Source organism: Pongo pygmaeus, chromosome 13 (assembly GCF_028885625.2).
Source record: "Pongo pygmaeus isolate AG05252 chromosome 13, NHGRI_mPonPyg2-v2.0_pri, whole genome shotgun sequence".
Classification (NCBI taxonomy): domain Eukaryota; kingdom Metazoa; phylum Chordata; class Mammalia; order Primates; family Hominidae; genus Pongo; species Pongo pygmaeus.
Window position 1 is genome coordinate 85149358 of NC_072386.2, and position 20422 is coordinate 85169779.

The 20422-nt window shown below is 46.3% G+C and overlaps 1 protein-coding gene across 14 annotated transcripts in view; it reads left to right on the forward strand.

Annotated features, from left to right (window-relative positions):
* Nucleotides 1-19254: 19254 nt before the first annotated feature.
* AOPEP (aminopeptidase O (putative)) overlaps nucleotides 19255-20422 on the forward strand; it is a 430010-nt gene continuing 428842 nt past the window's right edge. For all 14 annotated transcript variants that reach the window (XM_054502563.2, XM_063649702.1, XM_063649703.1 and 11 more), the window contains exon 1: nucleotides 19255-19402. The gene's annotated coding sequence lies outside the window, so the exon portion shown is untranslated. The remainder of the gene's footprint in view (nucleotides 19403-20422) is intronic.

Consider the following 20422-nt stretch of genomic DNA (forward strand, 5'->3'; position numbering starts at 1 on the left):
ACATGGTGAAACCCCATCTCTATTAAAAATACAAAAATTAGCCGGGCATGGTGGCACGCACCTGTAATCGCAGCTACTTGGGAGGCTGAGGTGGGAGAATTGCTTGAACCCGGGAGGTGGAGGTTGCAGTGAGCTGAGATCATGCCACTGCACTCCAGCCTGGGCGACAGAGCAAGACTCCAACTCAGAAAAAAAAAATGAAATAAAATACAATACAGTAATAAAAAGACAAATACTGGAGAAATATTTTCAAAGCATATATGTGATTAAAGACTTATATATAGAATACTTAAAGAATTCTCAAAACTCAGTAATAAGAAAACAACCCAAAGAACATGGATGAAAGATTTCAACAAATACTTCACCAAAGAGGGTATATGGATAGCACATATACTATGTGCACAAATAAGGCTTGAAAAGATGCTACATACTGTTCATATTATGGACATGCAAATTAAAATCACTGATGATATCACAACATGCTTATTAAAATGGCTAAAATTTAAAAAAGACTGGCCCTAGGAAATGCTGGTGAGGATGTGGAGGAGAATTAGAACTCTTTTTTTTTTTTTTTTTTTTTGGAGATGGAGTCTCACTCTGTTGCCCAGGCTGGAGTGCAGTGGAGCGATCTTGGCTCACTGCAACCTCTGCCTCCCAGATTCAAGAGATTTTCCTGCCTCAGCCTCTCCAGTAGCTGGGACTACAAGCACACACCACCATGCCTGGCTAATTTTTGTATTTTTAGTAGAGATGGGGTTTCACCATGTTGGCCAGGATGGTCTCAAACTCCTGACCTCGTGATCCACGCCCCTCGGCCTCTCAAAGTGCTGGGATTACAGGTGTTAGCCACCGCGCCCAGCCATTTATTCCTTTTTCACTCTTTGGAGTTCTTACCTTCTGACCAAAGTCATGGACCAAATAGGTGTCATAAGTTGCTCCTTTGTACCTACAGATACAGGGCCATGTACCCATTAAATGCTCGTTAAATTGATTTGATAATAAGGGAATATAGCCCGGTGCAGTGGCTCATGCCTGTAATCCCAGTGGGCGGATTGGTGAGCCTAGGAGTTTGAGACCAGCCTGGGCAACATGGTGAGACCCTATCTCCACAAAAAATACAAAATATTAGCTGGGTGTGGTAGTGTGTGCCTGTAGTCCCAGCTACTTGGGAGGCTGAGGTGGGAGTTTCGCTTGAGCCCAGCAGGTCGAGACTGCAGTGAGCCAATATCGCGCCACTGCACTCCAGCCTGGGTGACAGAGTGAGACTCTGTCTCAAAAAAAAAAAGGGCGGGGGGAATTTTTTGGGAAAATTTCCAGTGACTATTAAGAGAGGCAGTAGACTGTATTGGGTAAGAGCTGTCTTGGTTTGGGTCCTCCCAAAAGCCGACTCAGAGACAAAAATTTAGGTGCAGGTAATTTATATACAAGTTGATCCAGGAAGCACTAAGAGAGAGTTAGGGAATATGTGTAGGGAAGGGAGAAAAAGCAATAAAGGGTAAATTAATGGTCAGGTTACTTCTGTGGGCAACTGAGGCTCCATGCTGCTGGGGACCCTCTAAGAGATTTTGTGAAAAATAACTCAGAATCATTTGAGAGAGGGGCGAGGAAGCTGGGCTTAATTTCCCAACTCCTGTCCTTCTTGGCTGAGTGTCACTTCTATGAGGTGAAACCTGTCTGCACAGGTCAAACAGATGCCAGTGGCCAAAGAACGTCCTTATGGAGTGGTAAACAGGAAGCTGGTGGGCACATAAGAAGACTGTCTGGAGGTGACCTCCCAGGGCCTAGGGGAATATGGTTGGGGCCAGGTGTTAGGATGGAGTGCTTAAGGGCTTGTGCAGAAGCTGCGTTTCCACAATAGGTGCACTGCTCTTTTTGTCTGGGATAAGAATGTATGCTCATTTGGGGTGACTGACAACGATTATAGGGCTGCTAAGCTTCCTCTGAGCTATTTCCATAAGGCTGCTTTGTATCTTCTTTATTGAACTGCTGTATAAAGTATAAATCATAATCCATCGTTTATAAAGCTAAAATGCCTGTAAGGCAAATAGGATTGTCTCATTCCCCTGCTTAAAACTCCTTGTTCTCAAGAAAAAGACCAGCATCTTTAATACCAGCTAACAGACTCTGTAGAGCCTGGTCCCTCAGATCTTCTGTCCTGCTTTGCTCCTCCTCTCTTATGCAAGTTCCTTGTATGTACCATGCATCTATCGGCCACAGGATCTTTGCATATGTTGTCCCTCTTGGAATGCTCCTCAGCCCTCATTTCCACAGGCTGATCTGACCTTCCACTGCTGTCATCGCCCCTCTGTAGAATAAGGTTTCCACTGCTTTCCCTGCTTGGCCAGCTATGCCTTAAGCCCATTACTACTCCCATCCTCCCGTCATCCATTCTCCTTGCTGGATGGTAGAGAGTTGATTTCCAGGTGTCTTACACTTTAGCTTTTCAACACAAAATCCACTCCTAGGCTAGGGAACAAGCACGCAGAACATGAAGACTTCTTGAGAAGGGGAAAGAAGACAACTCTTTATTCACTTCCACAGCACGAGGAAGAAACCATTTATTCTGCCATAATTATTGCATCAAAAGTAGTTCCATAATCGTATCCTTATTCATTCATTATTCATGTAGGAAGACACTGTTTAATGGCTGAAATTCCTGTTACATACGTATTATCTTTACAGACGTTACTTCTCCTCAAAGATGTCACGGTCACTGGCTCCTTGGCCACAGGCCTTTTCTGGGCACATTTCAATCAATGAAATGATTTAGTAATGTCTGCTCTTCTTTGAATTCATTTAAAAGAAAATACAGAATGTACTAACAAGTTCTCTGAACAAAAACCAAAAGCACTGATGGAAAACTGGAGACATTCTGGAGAAACACATAAATTTTCTTTTTTTTCTGTGTTCAAAAGAACCTCCCAAGAGCCTCTCCAGTGTGACTTCACAGTGAGACTCCTGCTCTCTAAAACTCAGTTGGCAATAAGGCGCTACATGATTTTTAAAAAGATACAAACACTGGTGATGAGAATGTTGGGGAATGTTCATCTCATTCCACATGCAACTTTATCAGAGGGCTCCTTCCTCTGAAAAGGCTAGAGGTAAATATAGAAAGAGAGGATGCTTATAATTTTCCTCGACTAATTTTATCTTTTCATTTCTTGAGAATCAAGGATGCTTTTCCCTCAAATTAGGTTTTAATGATTTAAAAGAAACCAAAGTTCAGGACAAAGAACATATGTAGCCCAGACTCTAATCTCAATGCCTCTCTATGAAGTAAGTCATCACATTACTTTTCTGGCAACAGTAGTAAAATAGGGCTTGGCACAAGAAACCTCACTGAAACTATTTTGCTAGAGTCATTCTTGCACCAAATGGTGCAGCTATACACACCCAGGGAGTATGCAGGCATTTAACTTGGGGTCCCATCTGGTAATCTGCAGACTTTAAATTTTTCCAGGGATGTGGGAGAGGGAAGGAGGCAGTGATACTGTCAAGCTGCCGAGATTTATCGCTGTCCTCTCCATCAGCCAGCATTCTTGTATCGCAGTAGGAGATGCCACCAGTTACCCAGAAATTCTGCAGGATGAGCATGGGAATTTGCTTCATGTGCTGGATGGGTATTTTCATGCTTTTGGCAATAAAATATCAGACTTAGGAAACACCCTTTCCTCCACCGCCTTCTAAAGAAAGATACTCAGAAGCCAAAGTTGTATCGTGTGACCTGCCCCCGGCCATAGCTGACTGAATTAGGGGTAGACACTTGACCTAAAATGCTCTTAAATATATTCCTTCTCTCAGTAATTTGGAATTGGAATTAAGAGATCTGGTATCCCTTAGAAGGAAGAGATATAAACTTGGGGATTCTGAGATAACCATCTTTGCCCAATGCATGGCTATAGATTCAGGGAAAGTCCATCTAGGAAGAAAGGATAGTGAAGCAGAAATGCCTGAAAGCAGAAGACAGAGAAGAAGAGAGAGTTCTGCAGGTTCCCAGGGTTCCTTTGACCCAGCTGCATTCCTGCTCTTGGTCTCTGAGTCACCACAGCATTTTTATAATAAATTCCCATTTTTAACTTACATGATTCTTCAAACCAGAGTCCCAACTAATACGAGCATCCAGCCTTTTGTCAGGAGACAAGAGATGAGCGTTTTTCAATCCTTAAATGGAAGTGTTTATATTTTAAGTAGGAATTAGAGTCAGAATCTTTAAAACATTGCTGTGGCCGGGCGTGGTGGCTCACGCCTGTAATCCCAGCACTTTAGAAGGCCGAGATGGGCAGATCACAAGGTCAGGAGATCGAGACAAGCCTGTCCAATATGGTGAAACCCTGTCTCTACCAAAAATAAAAAAAATTAGCCAGGCGTGGTGGTGGTCGCCTGTAGTCTCAGCTACTCAGGAGGTAAGGCAGGAGAATTGCTTGAACCCAGGAGGCGAAGGTTGCAGTGAGCCGAGATCGTGCCACTGCACTCCAGCCTGGGCAATCTCATAACAAAACAAAACAAAACAAAACAAAACATTGCTGTTACTGGCAGTGATGGAATTAGAAAAGCTTGGTGACTTTTGAAAAGCCTCAGTCCAGATAAATCCCACACGTTCTTAGGAGTAATGTCTCTCTAGGCTGGCACAAACGTAAGTTTTTGCTACTGTTTGTGAAATCATTGGGCTTCTAGTGGGCAAATGTACCCCAATCCTGTCCGTTTCCAACACTGCATTGGTGGTCAGGACAATGTGCTTTCATTTGCACAAGCATGTCCAGGAGGAGTCCTCCTACAAGGTAGGTGCCCGTGTTGCTGGGACTCAGTCCCTTGTGACGGGGCCCACCAAAGACAGTTTTGCTTGGGTCCTCTCAAAGCTATGCTGTTGGGTTTGTGCTTGGGTGAAATATTATACTGTTCTGTACTGGCTTAATGTCTGGGTTTAGATAGAATAAGCTTCCCATTAGTTCCACCCGTAAGAAACATTTTTCTTTTCATGTGTCTGTTTTTCTGCCTCCCAAGAACATGAGAACAGAAGTCATACAGAAGTCTTGTGTTTCTTTTTCTTTTCTGTTTTTTTTTTTTTTTTTTTTGAGATGGAGTCTCTCTCTGTTGCCCAGGATGGCATGCAGTGGCACAATCTTGGCTTACTGCAACCTCCAGCTCCTGGTGAGAGGTGACAGCGTGCTGGCAGTCCTCACAGCCCTCGCTCGTTCTCGGCGCCTCCTCTGCCTGGGCTACCACTTTGGCGGCACTTGAGGAGCCCTTCAGCCCACCGCTGCACTGTGGGAGCCCCTTTCTGGGCTGGCCAAGGCCGGAGCCCACTCCCTCAGCTTGCAGGGAGGTGTGGAGGGAGAGGCGCCAGCGGGAACCAGGGTTGCATGCCGCGCTTGCGGGCCAGCTGGAGTTCCGGGTGGGCGTGAGCTTGGCGGGCACCCAACTCGGAACAGCCGGCCGGCCCTGCCGGCCCGGGGAACGAGGGACTTAGCACCCGGGCCAGCGGCTGCGGAGGGTGTACTGGGTCCCCCAGCAGTGCCAGCCCACCGGCGCTGCACTCGATTTCTCTCCGGGCCTTAGCTGCCTTCCCGTGGGGCAGACCTCAGGACTGCAGCCCGCCATGCCTGAGCCTTCCGCCGCCTCCGTGGGTTCCTGTGCAGCCTGAGCCTCCCGGACGAGCGCCGCCCCCTGCTCCACGGCGCCCAGTCCCATCGACCACCCAAGGGCTGAGGAGTGCAAGCGCATGGCGTGGGACTGGCTGGCAGCTCCACCTGCAGCCCCGGTGCCGGATCCACTAGGTGAAGCCAGCTGGGCTCCTGAGTCTGGTGAGGACGTGAAGAGTATGTGTAGCTCAGGGATTGTAAATACACCAATCGGCACTGTGTATCTAGCTCAAGGTTTGTAAACACACCAATCAGCACCCTGTGTCTAGCTCAAGGTTTGTGAGTGCACCAATCGACATTCTGTATCTAGCTGCTCTGGTGGGGCCTTGGAGAACCTTTATGTCTAGCTCAGGGATTGTAAACACACCAATCGGCACTCTGTATCAAGCTCAAGGTTTGTAAACACACCAATCAGCACCCTGTGTCTAGCTCAGGGTTTGTGAGTGCACCAATTGACACTCTGTATCTAGCTGCTCTGGTGGGGCCTTGGAGAACCTTTATGTCTAGCTCAGGGATTTGAAATACACCAATTGGCACTCTGTATCTAGCTCAAGGTTTGTAAACACACCAATCAGCACCCTGTTTTTAGCTCAAGGTTTGTGAATGCACCAGTGGACACTGTATCTAGCTGCTCTGGTGGGGCCTTGGAGAACCTGTGTGTGGAAACTCTGTATCTAACTAATCTGATGGGGACGTGGAGAACCTTTATATCTAGCTCAGGGATTGTAAATGCACCAATCAGCACCCTGTCAAAACAGGCCACTCGGCTCTACCAATCAGCAGGATGTGGGTGGGGCCAGATAAGAGAATAAAAGCAGGCTGCCCAAGCCAGCATTGGCAACCCGCTTGGGTCCCCTTCCACACTGTGCAAGCTTTGTTCTTGTGCTCTTTGCAATAAATCTTAATACTGCTCACTCTTTGGGTCCACACTGCTTTTATGAGTTGTAACACTCACCGAGAAGATCTGCAGCTTCACTCCTGAAGCCAGCGAGATCACGAGTCCACCGGGAGGAATGAACAACTCCAGATGTGCCGCCTTAAGAGCTGTAACACTCACCGCGAAGGTCTGCAGCTTCACTCCTGAGCCAGCGAGACCACGAACCCACCAGAAAGAAGAAACTCCGAACACATCCGAACATCAGAAGGAACAAACTCCAGACGCACCACCTTAAAAGCTGTAACACTCACCGCGAGGGTCTGCGGCTTCATTCTTGAAGTCATTGAGACCAAGAACCCACCAATTCCAGACACACTGGGTTCATGTGATTCTCCTGCCTCAGCCTCCCGAGTAGCTGGGATTACAGGCATATGTCACCACGCCTGGCTGATTATTTTTGTATTTTTAGTAGATACAGGGTTTCACCATGTTGGCGTGGCTGGTCTTGAGCTCCTGACCTCAGGTGATCCACTTGCCTGGGCCTCCCAATGTGCTGGAATTATAGGCGTGAGCCACCGCACCTAACCGAGTCTTATGTTTCATTCACCCATTCTTTCAGTGAATAGATAAATATGCACTGAGCACCTTCAAGAGGCCAGGCAGTGCCCAGTGTTAAGGCCAGCTGCTCCATGTTAGTCTGAAGCTAGCAAATCCACATTTCCTTTTCCCATTCTGCCCACCAGAAAGACTATCCTAGGGACACCCCAGGCAATCTATCTCCCTTTGACCTCATCCACTCTACTTTGTTTCCAGCTTCCCTGGTTTCTCAACATCCATCTCCCCTCCCCAATTTTATCTCCATTTCTTGGTTGGTCTGTCTTTTCTTGCCATCCTAGCTTTGCTATTTGGTACCTATATAGGGCAAAATCTACGGCTCTGATTGCTAATGCGATAAACTACTTTTATTTCCATAGTAGACTGGAGTTCTTTTGATGTCAGGGACACATTTTTTCATCTTTGTGTCCCCAGAGCCCAGAAATACACCTAATATATAGCAGCACTCAGTTGCTGGAAAAAAAAAAAAGAATGTAATGATACACATGTAATTAGCAAGAATATGTTAATGCTAAATCTTACACATACCCATTCTCACAAAGCTCACTAGTGTTAGAGAAGAAAAGATAGACCAGAGATGGGGGTAGAGGGACTAGATTCTCTTTTCTGGAAGCCAGAGGCTTTGTGCCACCCATGGCTGAACCACTCTAGTGTTTACTTTCTTTTTTTTTGAGATGGAGTCTCGCTCTGTCGCCAGGCTGGAGTACAGTGGTGCTATCTCAGCTACTGCAACATCCGCCTCCTGGGTTCAAGCGATTCTCCCACCTCAGCCTCCGGAGTAGCTGGGACTACGGGTGCACGCCACCACGCCCAGCTAATTTTTGTATTTTTAGTAGAGTCGGGGTTTCACCATGTTGGCCAGGATGGTCTTGATCTCTTGACCTCGTGATCCACCTGCCTCGGCCTCCCAAAGTGCTGGGATTACAGGTGTGAGCCACCGCACCTGTCCTCCTAGTGTTTACTTTCACTGGAATCCTCCGAAAACTGTTGTTGCCCCCTTCCAAGTATAAACAAAGATTTCATTGTGAATACTACTTTCTTCACTTTCTTTCTAGGAATCATGACATTCCATCCTCTTTGGCAACAATACTTTGACATCTCCTTATGTCTCTTATTTTTTACTTTTTAGTAAAAAGAACATCATTTTCAGTCTCAGTGCCCTTGGAAATGACTCTGTCCCTTTGAGCCAGATTTTTCTCCTTGTTTACTTCTTGCATCAGGCACCAATACTCTCCACAGTGATAGAACCTGTAGCCCAAACTGCTATATGGCTATATATAAAATCTACGGTAATCTCTCCAACCTATTTTGACCAAGTGACTGAGATGGCTTGTAGCTCATGGCTGTAAAACCATCATCGTATTCGACTTTCATTTACCGCCCATCCTACTCTAGTAGGATTTTTCTCCCAGAAACTTGCAAATATTTCAAATCCTGCATTTCTATTTTGACACATTCATCCCACTTGTCTCTCATCAACCCACAGTGAGTTTTAGAGAGAATTTTTTTTTTTTTTGCAACAGTTCCCATCGTAGAAGATAATGACATGCAAACCCAAGCGAGGTTTGAACAGGCTCACTCCCTTTGGTATGACCTGTGGGGTATTAGCCTATTTTCACATTTCTATAAAGAAATACTCGAGACTGGGTAATTTATAAAGGAAAGAGGTTTAATTGACTCACAGTTCTGCATGGCTGGGGAGGCCTCAGGAAACTTAACAATTACGGTGCAAGAGGAAGCAGGCACCTTCTTCACAACTCAGCAGGAAAGAGAACCTGTGAAGGAGGAACTGTCAAACACTTATAAAACCAGCAGATCTCGTGAGAACTCATTCACTATCAGCATGGGTGTGGTTTCCCCTCATGCTGCTCTACCAAATCACCTCCCTCCCTCCACACATGGGGATTACAATTCGAGATGAGATCTGGGTGGGAACATAGAGCCAAACCATATCATGTGGCCAGACTATGGTGACATTTAGGTGAGTCAGAAACCAGGCAGACAGGCTTTAGACAAATTTCCTTATCCTTAAGGAAATTATTCTAAGACCTTAAAGGCTTATGCAACTATGTTTTGTATATAGGGGTAGTTATAAGAGTAGAAACTTGAAATTTTCAACCCTCCCACATCCTAAAAAATCATTTAGAGACATTCTGTCATTACACTTGAGAAAAATGTAAGCTCAGAGAAGTCGAGTGAGTTGCTGGAGTCATATAGATAGTGGCAGAGTCAAAAATATGATTTGGCAGGGCACGGTGGCTCACACCTGTAATCTCAGCACTTTGGGAGGCCAAGACAAGAAGATCATGAGGTCAAGAGATTGAGACCATCCTGGCCAACATGGTGAAACCATGTCTGTACTAAAAATACAAAAATTAGCTGGGCGTGGTGGTGTGCACCTGTAGTCCCAGCTACTCAGGAGGCTGACGCAGGAAAATCACTCGAACCAGGGAGGCAGAGGTTGCAGTGAGCCAAGATTGCGCCACTGCACTCCAGCCTGGTGACACAGCGAGACTCTGTCTCAAAACAATAAATAAATAAATAAATAAATAAATAAATAAATAATTATGATTTTTCCTTTAGTGGGTGGAGATTTAGTGGCCTGCTCACACCCAGAAATCCTGAAGTCCCTACAACAAGGCAAGGCACAACTATATCTTCTATTGTACACAAAGACTCCTTTCCTTCCTGTGAACTGTTTATGGTTCAGCCTAAAACAGTGGGAACAGCATACCAAAAACTGGGTTGGTATTAGAGCTATGCAAAAGGGGTATTGTAAAGATAGTTTAAATTCATGGAGAAGGGTTTCTCTAGCGTATTCAAAAGAGAAAGATGGTAGCAACAACTGAAGCAAGAAGCGAGAAGAACAAGAACAAGGTGAAACAGCAGAAGCATCAGCAAATAGTATTTAAGCATGGAAAACAAGGGTTGGTATGGAAAAGAGTGAAGAGGAAAATGTGCAACAAAAAATTGCTGGAATTTTCCCTGTCTCGCTTTTAAATTGCAAGCAGCCACAACAACAAAGTAATTGCAAGCATCAACAACAACAAAAATCCTACTAGCAGGGGCTAAACCCAGAGGCAACATTGTTTCTATACTAAGAAGTCTGGAGGGAGATAACAGAGGCTGGGTCAGCTGCTCAGCAATGCTAGCAATGACTCAGGGTCTCTTGCTCCTGCTCTGCCTCCTTCCTCCTTCCTCACTTGTTGACTTTTCACCCTCATGCTTGCCACTTGCTTTCACAAGATGGCTGCTGGGTGTTTCAGGCATTTCCCCCACCCAGGCCGGCATCACAAGCAATAGAGAGGAAGAGTACTATGCCAGCTAGCTCTTCTTTTTCACTGGCTTGTCTTTTTTTTTTTTTTGAGACGGAGTCTCACTCTGTCACCCAGGCTGCAGTGCAGTGGCACGATCGTGGCTCACTGCAACCTCCACCTCCTGGGTTCAAGCGATTCTCCTGCCTCAGTTTCCTGAGTAGCTGGGATTACAGGCGCCTGCCATCACGTCCAGCTAATTTTTTGTATTTTTAGTAGAGACGGGGTTTCACCATCTTGGCCAGGCTGGTCTCGAACTCCTGATCTTGTGATCCACCCGCCTCGGCCTCCTAAACTGCTGGGATTGCAGGCATGAGCTACTGCGCCCGGCCCTATGACTGTCTTTTCATAAGCAGGGAACATCTGTCCAAGAATCCCCTAGGAGCCTTCCCCTTCCATTTCATTGCCCAGACTGTGTCACAGGGCCACCCTTAGCCGTAAAATAAACGAGGACCATAAATACAGGACAGACGGCAATGAGATTTCATGACTGCCTCAGATTTATAACCATTCATCCATTGAGGTTGGAGGAGGGGGTCTATATTCTCTGAGATCAACGGATTTTTTCTTCCACAAAATCAGCATTGTATTACTGGGGGAAGAGGGGATACTGGGTAGGATACAATAAGTGAGGCTACAAAGTATTTGCTTAAGAATTTGCTTTAAGAAACTGATTTTAGGAGTTACTGCCTTCAGGCAACATATCTTCCAGGCCTTTGTTTTCTGGTCTCGTGGTCTGGGACTGGAAATGAGCCACCACTTTCTTCAAGAGGCTCTTTCATGCTATTCAGGTCTTGTAATCACCCAACAGGTTCATCTTGCCCACTGCCCAGAAAAGTCAATGCACTCAGAACAGCAGGTTTTTGCAGCAAATAAAGAGTTACAGTGATTGAAGGGCTGGCCAAGTAGAAGGATGAGAGTTAATTTTCAAATCTGTCTCCCCAAGAACCTAGAGAGTAGGATTTTGTTTTTTGGTTTTTTTTACACGGAGTTTTGCTCTTGTTACCTAGGCTGGAGTGCAATGGCATGATCTGGGCTCACTGCAACCTCTGCCTCCTGGGTTCAAGCAATTCTCCTGCCTCAGCCTCCGAAGTAGCTGGGACTACAGGTGCCTGCCACCATATCCAGCTAATTTTTTGTATTTTTAGTAGAGATGGGGTTTCACCATGTTGGCCAGGATGGTCTTGATCTTTTGACCTCAGGTGATCCACCCGCCTTGGCCTCCCAAAGTGCTGGGAGTACAGGTGTGAGCCACTGTGCCTGGCCAAGGCTAGGACTTTTTTTTTTTTTTCACAGTGTCGCGCTATTGCCCAGGCTGGAGTGCAGTGGAACGATCTTGGCTCACTGCAAGCTCCGCCCCCCCGGCTTCATGCCATTCTCTTGCCTCAGCCTCCCGAGTAGCTGGGACTACGGGTGCCCGCCCCCACGCCTGGCTAATTTTTTGTATTTTTAGTAGAGACGGGATTTCACCATGTTAGCCAGGATGGTCTCAATCTCCTGACCTTGTGATCCACCTGCCTCAGCCTCCCAAAATGCTGGGATTACACGCATGAGTCACTGTACCCAGTCAAGGCTGGGTTTTTAAGAATAATTTGGTGGGCAAGGGGCTAGGGAATGGGCGCTGCTGATTGGTTGGGGATGTAATCCTAGTGTGTCCGGAATTGGTGGGTTCTTGGTCTCACTGACTTCAAGAATGAAGCCTCGGACCCTCGCGGTGTTACAGTTCTTAAGGTGGCACGTCTGGAGTTTGTTCCTTCTGATGTTTAGATGTGTTCGGAGTTTCTTTTTTTCTGGTGGGTTCGTGGTCTCGCTGGCTCAGGAGTGAAGCCACAGACCTTCGCGGTCAGTGTTACAGCTCTGAAGGCAGCATGTCTGGAGTTGTTCATTCCTCCCGGTGGGCTCGTGGTCTCGCTGGCTTTGGGAGTGAAGCTGCAGATCTTCACGGTGAGTGTTACAGCTCATAAAAGTAGTGTGGACCCAAAGAGTGAGCAGTAGTAAGATTTATTGCAAAGAGCGAAAGAACAAAGTTTCCACGATGTTGAAGGGGACCGGAGCAAATTGCCACTGCTGGCTTGGGCAGCCTGCTTTTATTCTCTTATCTGGCCCCACCCACATCCTGTTGATTGGTAGAGCCAAGTGGTCCGTTTTGACAGGGTGCTGATTGGTGCGTTTACAATCCCTGAGCTAGATATAAAGGTTCTCCACCTCCCCATCAGATTAGTTAGATACAGAGTATCCACACAATGGTTCTCCAAGGCCTCACCAGAGCAGCTAGATACAGAGTGTTGATTGGTGCATTTACAAACCTTGAGCTAAACACAGGGTACTGATTGGTGTGTTTACAATCCCTGAGCTAGACATAAAGGTTCTCCAAGGCCCCACCAGAGCAGCTAGATACAGAGTGTGGGGATTGGTGCACTCACAAACCCTGAGCTAGACACAGGGTGCTGATTGGTGTGTTTACAATCCCTGAGATAGACATAAAGACTCTCCACATCCCCACCAGACTCGGGAGCCCAGCTGGCTTCACCCAGTGGATCCCGCACCGGGGCTGCAGGTGGAGCTGCCTGCCAGTCCCACGCCATGCGCTCACACTCCTCAGCCCTTGGGCGGTCGATGGGACTGGGCGCCGTGGAGCAGGTGGCGGCATTCATAGGGAGGCTTAGCCTTCACAGGAACCCATGGAGGCGGGGGAAGGCTCAGGCATGGCGGGCTGTAGTCCCAAGGCCTGCCCTGCGGGAAGGCAGCTAAGGCCGGGCGAGAAATCGAGCACAGCACCCATGGGCTGGCACTGCTGGGGGACCCAGTACACCTTCCGCAGCCGCTGGCCGGGGTGCTAAGCCCCTCACTGCACGGGGCCGGCAGGGCCGGCCGGCTGCTCCGAGTGCGGGGCCTGCCAAGCCCACGCCCACCCGGAACTCCAGCTGGCCCGCAAGCGCTGCGCGCAGCCCGGGCTCCTGCTCGCGCCTCTCCCTCCACACCTCCCCTCAAGCTGAGGGAGCCGGCTCTGGCCTTGGCCAGCCCAGAAAGGGGCTCCCACAGTGCAGCGGTGGGCCGAAGGGCTCCTCAAGTGCCGCCAAAGTGGGAGCCCAGGCAGAGGAAGCGCCGGGAGCAAGCGAGGGCTCTGAGGACTGCCAGCACGCTGTCACCTCTCATTAGGAGTGTGGAAAACAGTCCTTGTGTGCTGAGTTGGTTTCTGGGTGAGGCCACAGGACTGGCTTGAGTCATGGGTGATGTGTCCAGGTGGAGTCAGTTGGTCCCATAAAGCAAAAGTCTGAAAAAACATCTTAAAAGGCCAATCTTAGGTTCTACAATAATGATGTTATCTATAGGAGCAATTGGGGAGGTCCCAAATCTTGTGACCTCCAGCTTTATGACTTTTGAGCAGTAAGGGATTATAAGAAAGCAAGCTAAGGAACAATGGCTGGTTATCGTTTAATTACACGTACATCTTAGCAGATTAAGGCCCCTTCCACAATCCTAACCTAGTGGCCTTTTGTTAGTCGTACAAAGGCAGTTTCAGTTCCTGAGTAAAGAGGACTTTGAGGGACCATCTTTGCTTTGAAGCTCAACTATAAATTCCTCCCATGGTTAGCTTGGCCTACACCCAGGAGTGAGCAAAGACAGCCAGCCTGTGAGGCTGGAAGCAAGATGGAGTCAAGCATGCAAGATTTCTCCCACTGTCGTAATCTTTGCAGAGACAGTTTCAGTTTGCGTGAAGTTTGCAAATGTCTTTACTGTGTATTTTTCTTTTGACTCCTAGTCCTTCAATTAGATTCAGTTAGAATTAGATTTGGTGGAAGACATAGACCCAAAATAAAGTGACTTAAATGAAAGAGCAGCTTATTTATCTTGGTTAAAGTGCAACTTATGTGGTAGCTGTGTCCACAAAGTCCTCAGGGACCGAACTCTTTCTATCTTGCTGGTTTCGTCTAATGCTCTGAGGGTTGAATTATGATCTAAAATGGCTACTTAGACAAGCCAATACATGTGCATTTCAATCAAAAGGAAGGATGACGGAAAAAAAGAAGACAAACGTTTGTCTTATCTGTTTGGTAAGGATGGTTGCCACACCTTGCTACATGATAATTTCTCTTACAGCCATTACCCAGTGCATAGTCACAGGGCCACAGCTAGCTGCAAGGGAGGCTGAAAAATGTTGTCTTTCTTCTGGGTGGCCATGTTAGAGTTAGATAAAGATATTCTATTACCTAGAATGTGAGCATTCTAGTATTATGAAACAACAACAATAAAACAACAACAAATCAACAACAACAACAACTGGATATTGAGGACTGGCCAGCAATTTCTGTCATCCTCTCCTCTGTTGAACTTAGTTCATCTGGGCTAATTCTGTCAGAAGTTCTTTTGAACTTTAATTCAATGCGCTAACTCTCGGTGAGGATATGAGTAGATTTCATGGAGCTGACAGCATCAGAGGGGAAAAAAGTCACTAATGAAAATCATATCTCAGCCCATTAATGAAAATCATATCCACTAGGGAGTACACATCCCTAAGCCCAGACCTTAGGGGTATATCTCTGCTTGCGACATGAATACTCATCAATATAAGTTTTGCAAGTGGAACACTTAGTATTCTCAGGAGTAACCAAATGAATACAAGATGTTGACTCATGTCACTTTGACTCCGTGAGGTGTTGATTTTGTATATATAAACACAAACATTTAAATCAAAATTATATTTGCATCAATGATTTGCATCAATAAAAGTATGTCCTGGAGCAAATTTCATTTTGTAAATTTATAAAAAATTCATTTTAATATTTTATGTTTTAAATTTTATATTACATACAAACTGTTATATAACATTTATATAACTGTTTCTCATTTTTCTACTTCACTAGAATTATTTTCACTGGAATCATTTCCAGTTCTTTTACATGTAAGCTTCCCATTGAAGTCACAATTTAGCATTATTTTTTGACTTCATGACAAATTATAGTCATTAGAGTTTCTGACATTATGAGTTTTCTTTTGTGGTTAATTAACCAAGACCAATTGTTTTTCCGCTCAAACTTTGTAGATCTAAATCTTGTCAAAAAGATTTTATTGATTTTTTCATCAATTTAAAATAAGTGACACATTTTACCATGTCTGTTTTCTCAATTTTTCCAGTTTTCTTTTCTTTTTTTTTTTTTCTGAAATGGAGCCTTGCTCTGTCGCCCAGGCTGGAGTGCAGTCGCGCGATCTCGGCTCACTGCAAGACCGCCTCTCGGGTTCACGCCATTCTCCTGCCTCAGCCTCCTGAGTAGCTGGGACTACAGGTGCCTGCCAGCACGCCTGGCTAATTTTTTTTGTATTTTTAGGAGAGACGAGGTTTCACCATGTTAGCCAGAATGGTCTTGATCTCCTGACCTTGTAATCCGCCCGCCCCGCCTCGGCCTCCCAAAGTGCTGGGATTACAGGCATGAGCCACCGCGCCCGGCCAATTTTTCCAGTTTTCAATGTTACCAATCAGCAGTTACTTTTCAGTCAGTTTTAATTTTATAACTAAATTGTGTTCAGTTTTGGCCACTGTAAATTTCATTTTGTATTTATTTCTATCAAGTCCAGTTTTCCCTGTCAACCTGGTCACAATATCCTTGGCATTACAATAGCCAGGCAAAATAACAACAACAAAAAACCCAATGAGATAAAACCCCAAATTCCAGGCAACTATTCTGACATGTTTGGTGGCTATAAAGATGGAAATAAATACATCTTTGGAATCATCTAGTTCAATCTTCTCATTTTATAAGTGAGAAAACTGAGGTTCCCCAAGAAAGACGAAGTCTTGAGCCAGTGCAAGAGTTATTAAGGATGGAGGTGATGAGCAGGTGTGATAAATACTGATTGGACTGTGGGATGACAAAGAGGGACAAGTCTAGGATGATCTTGGATTTCAGGCTTGGGTGACTGGGTGGATATTGATGCTATTAACTCAGACAAAAATACATGAGTAGGTCAGGTTTGGGGGTGGGGATAGTGGACGAGTTCAGGTTTTTAAATGCTAGCCCGATGTTTAAGTGGAATCTGGATATTTGAATAAGTTTTTTTTTTTTTTTTTTTTTTTTTTTTTTTTTTTTTTTTTGAGACAGTCTCGCCCTGTTGCCCAGGCTGGAATGCAATGGCATGATCTCAGCTTACTGCAACATCCGCCTCCCAGGTTCAAACCATTCTCCTGCCTCAGCCTCCCAAGTAGCTGGGATTACAGGTGCATGCCACCACGCCCAGCTAATTTTTGTATTTTTAGTAGAGACGGGGTTTCACCATGTTGGCCAGGATGGTCTCGAACTCCTGACCTCAGGTGATCCTCCCACCTCGGCCTCCCAAAGTGTTGGGATTACAGGCGTGAGCCACCGCACCTGGCCTGAATAAGAAATTTTTAAACAGGTCTGAATGGAAACATAGACTTGGGAATTGTCAGCTTACAAACTTACAGGTGGTAGTCACCTGACAAGAGACAAAGTCACCACCCTGGGAAAATACACATCAAGGAGGCAAAGTTTGTGCAGGCCTGCAGGCTTCATATGGACAGCAGATGTGTTTTGTTTGGTCCAAAACAGAAGTTTAATAAAATGTGAATTAGTGAGTAATGTTTAAAATTTGAGAGATTTCATGTAAATATCTGTATATCGATTGGTGTTTTTTTTCTTTTTGAGATGGAGTCTCACTTTGTCACCCAGGCTGGAGCACAGTGGCGTGATGTTGACTCACTGCAACATCTGCTTCCTGGGTTCAAGCAATTCTCCTGCCTCAGCCTCCTGGGTAGCTGGGATTACAGGCACCCACCACCACGCCCGGCTAATTTTTGTATTTTTAGTAGAGACAGGGTTTCACCTTATTGGTCAGGCTGGTCTTGAACTCCTGACCTTGTGATCTGCCTGCCTCGGTCTCCTAAAGTGCTAGGATTACAGGCGTGAGTCACCGTACCCGGCCCTCGATTATCTTTTAGGCAGGGGATCTGACATCACCGGGTCAGCATTCCTGGTTGGCAAAAATAAAAAAATCAACAGAGCTGTGGTAGGGACCACGAGCTCCAGATCACCACAGTCTCTATCCCTGGGCTTCACTCCTTTGTGTTAACTGCCCGGCTGCTGTAGGCTTTGGGGTTTGCAGCCTCTGATGGAGCCTAAGAAAGCCAAGGGAAAAAAGAGCTCAGGAAAAGGGAAAGTAGAAGCCAGTGATAGAAACAGAGGAAAGATAGATAGGTGACAGGAGAACCTAGACGACTGACTTGGAAACAAGCAAAGAAATCAGGTTTGAAAGGAGGCGAAACAAACCTTGTTTTAGCTATATGATCCAGCTATTTGCTTAGGCCCCAAATTTAAGAATTATTTTTGACACTTTTCTTTTCCTTATCTCCCTTATCTAAACTCATCTCCAAGTCCGTCACATCTACCTCAGAATTATTCCTGAAATTTGTCCATTTCTATCATTTCTTACTTGCTCACTGCAAAAGCAACTCTTCTCTTTGCATCCTTTTAAATTGTTTCTCAAAAGTTTCATGTATACATAGCAGCTAGCAGGGTGATGTTATAAAACTAGATCCTGTCACTTACGGTTGATAACTCTTCACTAGTTTCCCATTACACTTGGAAAAAACTCCTATTCCTCACAGGGACCCAGAGAGTCTGTGCATGATGGGGACTCTCCTTGCCTTGTTGATCTCATCCTCTGTTCTTCCCATGACCTACGTTCTCACTTTCTCCAAGCCACCACATTCTGCCCCTTCCCTATTGCTTGCTCACATGTATATCCTTCTTTTGGCTGTTCTTTCCTTAGATCTCCACAGAGTTGGCTACTTCTCAGTTTACTGAACCTCTTCAGAGGGCACTTTCTTGACATCTCAAATCAAAAGGTCACCCGTCTTCCTTTAATTTCTCAGCAACTTATTTTCCTTCTACCTTTTTTTTTTTTTTTTTTTTTGAGACAGAGTCTCACTGTCGCCCAGGTTGGAGTGCATGGTGCGATCTGGGCTCACTGCAGGCTCCGCCCCCTGGGGTTCACGCCATTCTCCTGCCTCAGCCTCCTGAGTAGCTGGGATTACAGGCGCCCGCCACCTCGCCTGGCTAATTTTTTGTATTTTTAGTAGAGATGGGGTTTCACCGTGTTAGCCAGGATGGTCTTGATCTCCTGACCTTGTGATCCGCCCGCCTCGGCCTCCCAAAGTGCTGGGATTACAGGCGTGAGCCACCGCGCCCGGCCTTTCCTTCTACATTTAATGTTTCCTTTCTCAACTAGAAAGTAATCCCCATGAGGGAAGGCACAGCGTCTGTCTTGTTCCCGGTTGTTTCCCCAGCTTTTGTTAAGGGTGCTTGCCTGGCACACAGGAGGACCTTAAATTGTAGTGGAATTAATATGTGAACAACAGTCACATGCAGCAGAGGTGAGACTAGGCTAAGGAATAAAATTGCACATCTGTATTTCAGTAACATTTTTAAAATTTTATTTGAAACAGGGTCTTGCTCTGTGGCCCAGGCTGGAGTGTAGTGGCACGTTCATAGCTCACTGCAGCCTCGAACTCCTGGACCTAAGCAATCCTCCTGCCTCAGCCTCCATAGTAGCTGGACCACAGGTGTGCGCCACCACACTCGGCTAATTTTTTAATTTTTTTGTAGAGACGGGGCCTCCCCAGGTTGCCCAAGCTGGTGATTTTTTTCTTAAGTGTCATAAAGATTTTGCAATTAGGTATAGTAGGGTACCAGGGCAACTCTACGAGCCCTAGCCAGCCAAGCTGCTCGCTCCCTCCTACGACTGCGGCAGCTCCGCGCCTGCGCAGATCTCCCCCGGGCGGTCCCGCCCCCTCATCCTAAGGGGGCGGGCATAGCGGAAGGCGGGCCAAGCAGAATGCGGCCCCGGGCGCGTGTGGATGACGTCACCTGGCGCGTGCCGGTGTAGCCCGTAGTAACCCCGAGTCTGCGGAAGTGGTGACCCGTGGGACGCGGCTGAGACAGGTAACCTGTTCGCTCCCTGTTGGGTCCCTGCCTTCCTCTCCTCCGGCGTCGGGGTGGCGGCGGGGACAGCACCATTCCGTTCTGAAGGCGACGGGGAACCCTTCCTTACCCTCACTTTTGCTCGACCAGCGAGGACCCGCATCCCCTCGTCAGTTCTCCCAGACTCCTGGGGCTTAAACCCATCCTGGGGACTGGGCGGAGCGGTTACATCTTACCACCTCAGCTGTAGAGGTGGCCACGGGCTCTGGCTGTCTTCTTCCCGGCGGCACAGACCTTTCTCAGCCTCTGAGTGCCTCCTCCTTCGTGTCTTCCCTCCGGGCCCTCGGTCATCTGCCGGTCTCGGCTTCTAGCACCACAGGGCTCATCTCCAGTCTTAAGTAGGCAGAACAGTTTGGATTCGATTCATTTCCACTTGCAGTGAAACCCATCCGCCTCTTCTTCCCCCGGAGGATCTTTACTGAGAGCACCGCATTTTGAGTTTTGGTGTCCCTATAGAACATTCATACTGTTAGTCTGGAGTTTTGTTCATTAACGCATGCATGGGCGGGGAGGGGGTGGCACAGTAATGTGATTATGATTATCTATTGTGATAATAAAAGATCCACTTAGGATCCAATCCCCTGTTGAGATGCATGGAACAGTTAATAGCATTGCATAAAATGCCCCTTGTACCTGGATTTCTTTTTGGTTTTCGTGCAATGATGACAATTACCCTTGCAAAGGTAGCCCTCAAAAAAAGTAATACAACCCGCTAGGGATGTTTAGATCGCAAAAAAACAACAATAGGGTTCATATGGTTGATAAAGAAATAATATGGGTTATTACAAAACCAGACAGAATAGATGCTGAGTATATGGGATGAGAAGCAGAATTCTGAAATCCTTGATCTCATTGATTGTTTGGTTTTGTATTTTTTAAATACTTTTAGTCTATTCCATTTTTGAATAGTGTATATTGTGCTTCGTATAATTCTGGGAAGCCTTCCAATGACTTGCTAATTGGGAAGATTAGATTCTTCCA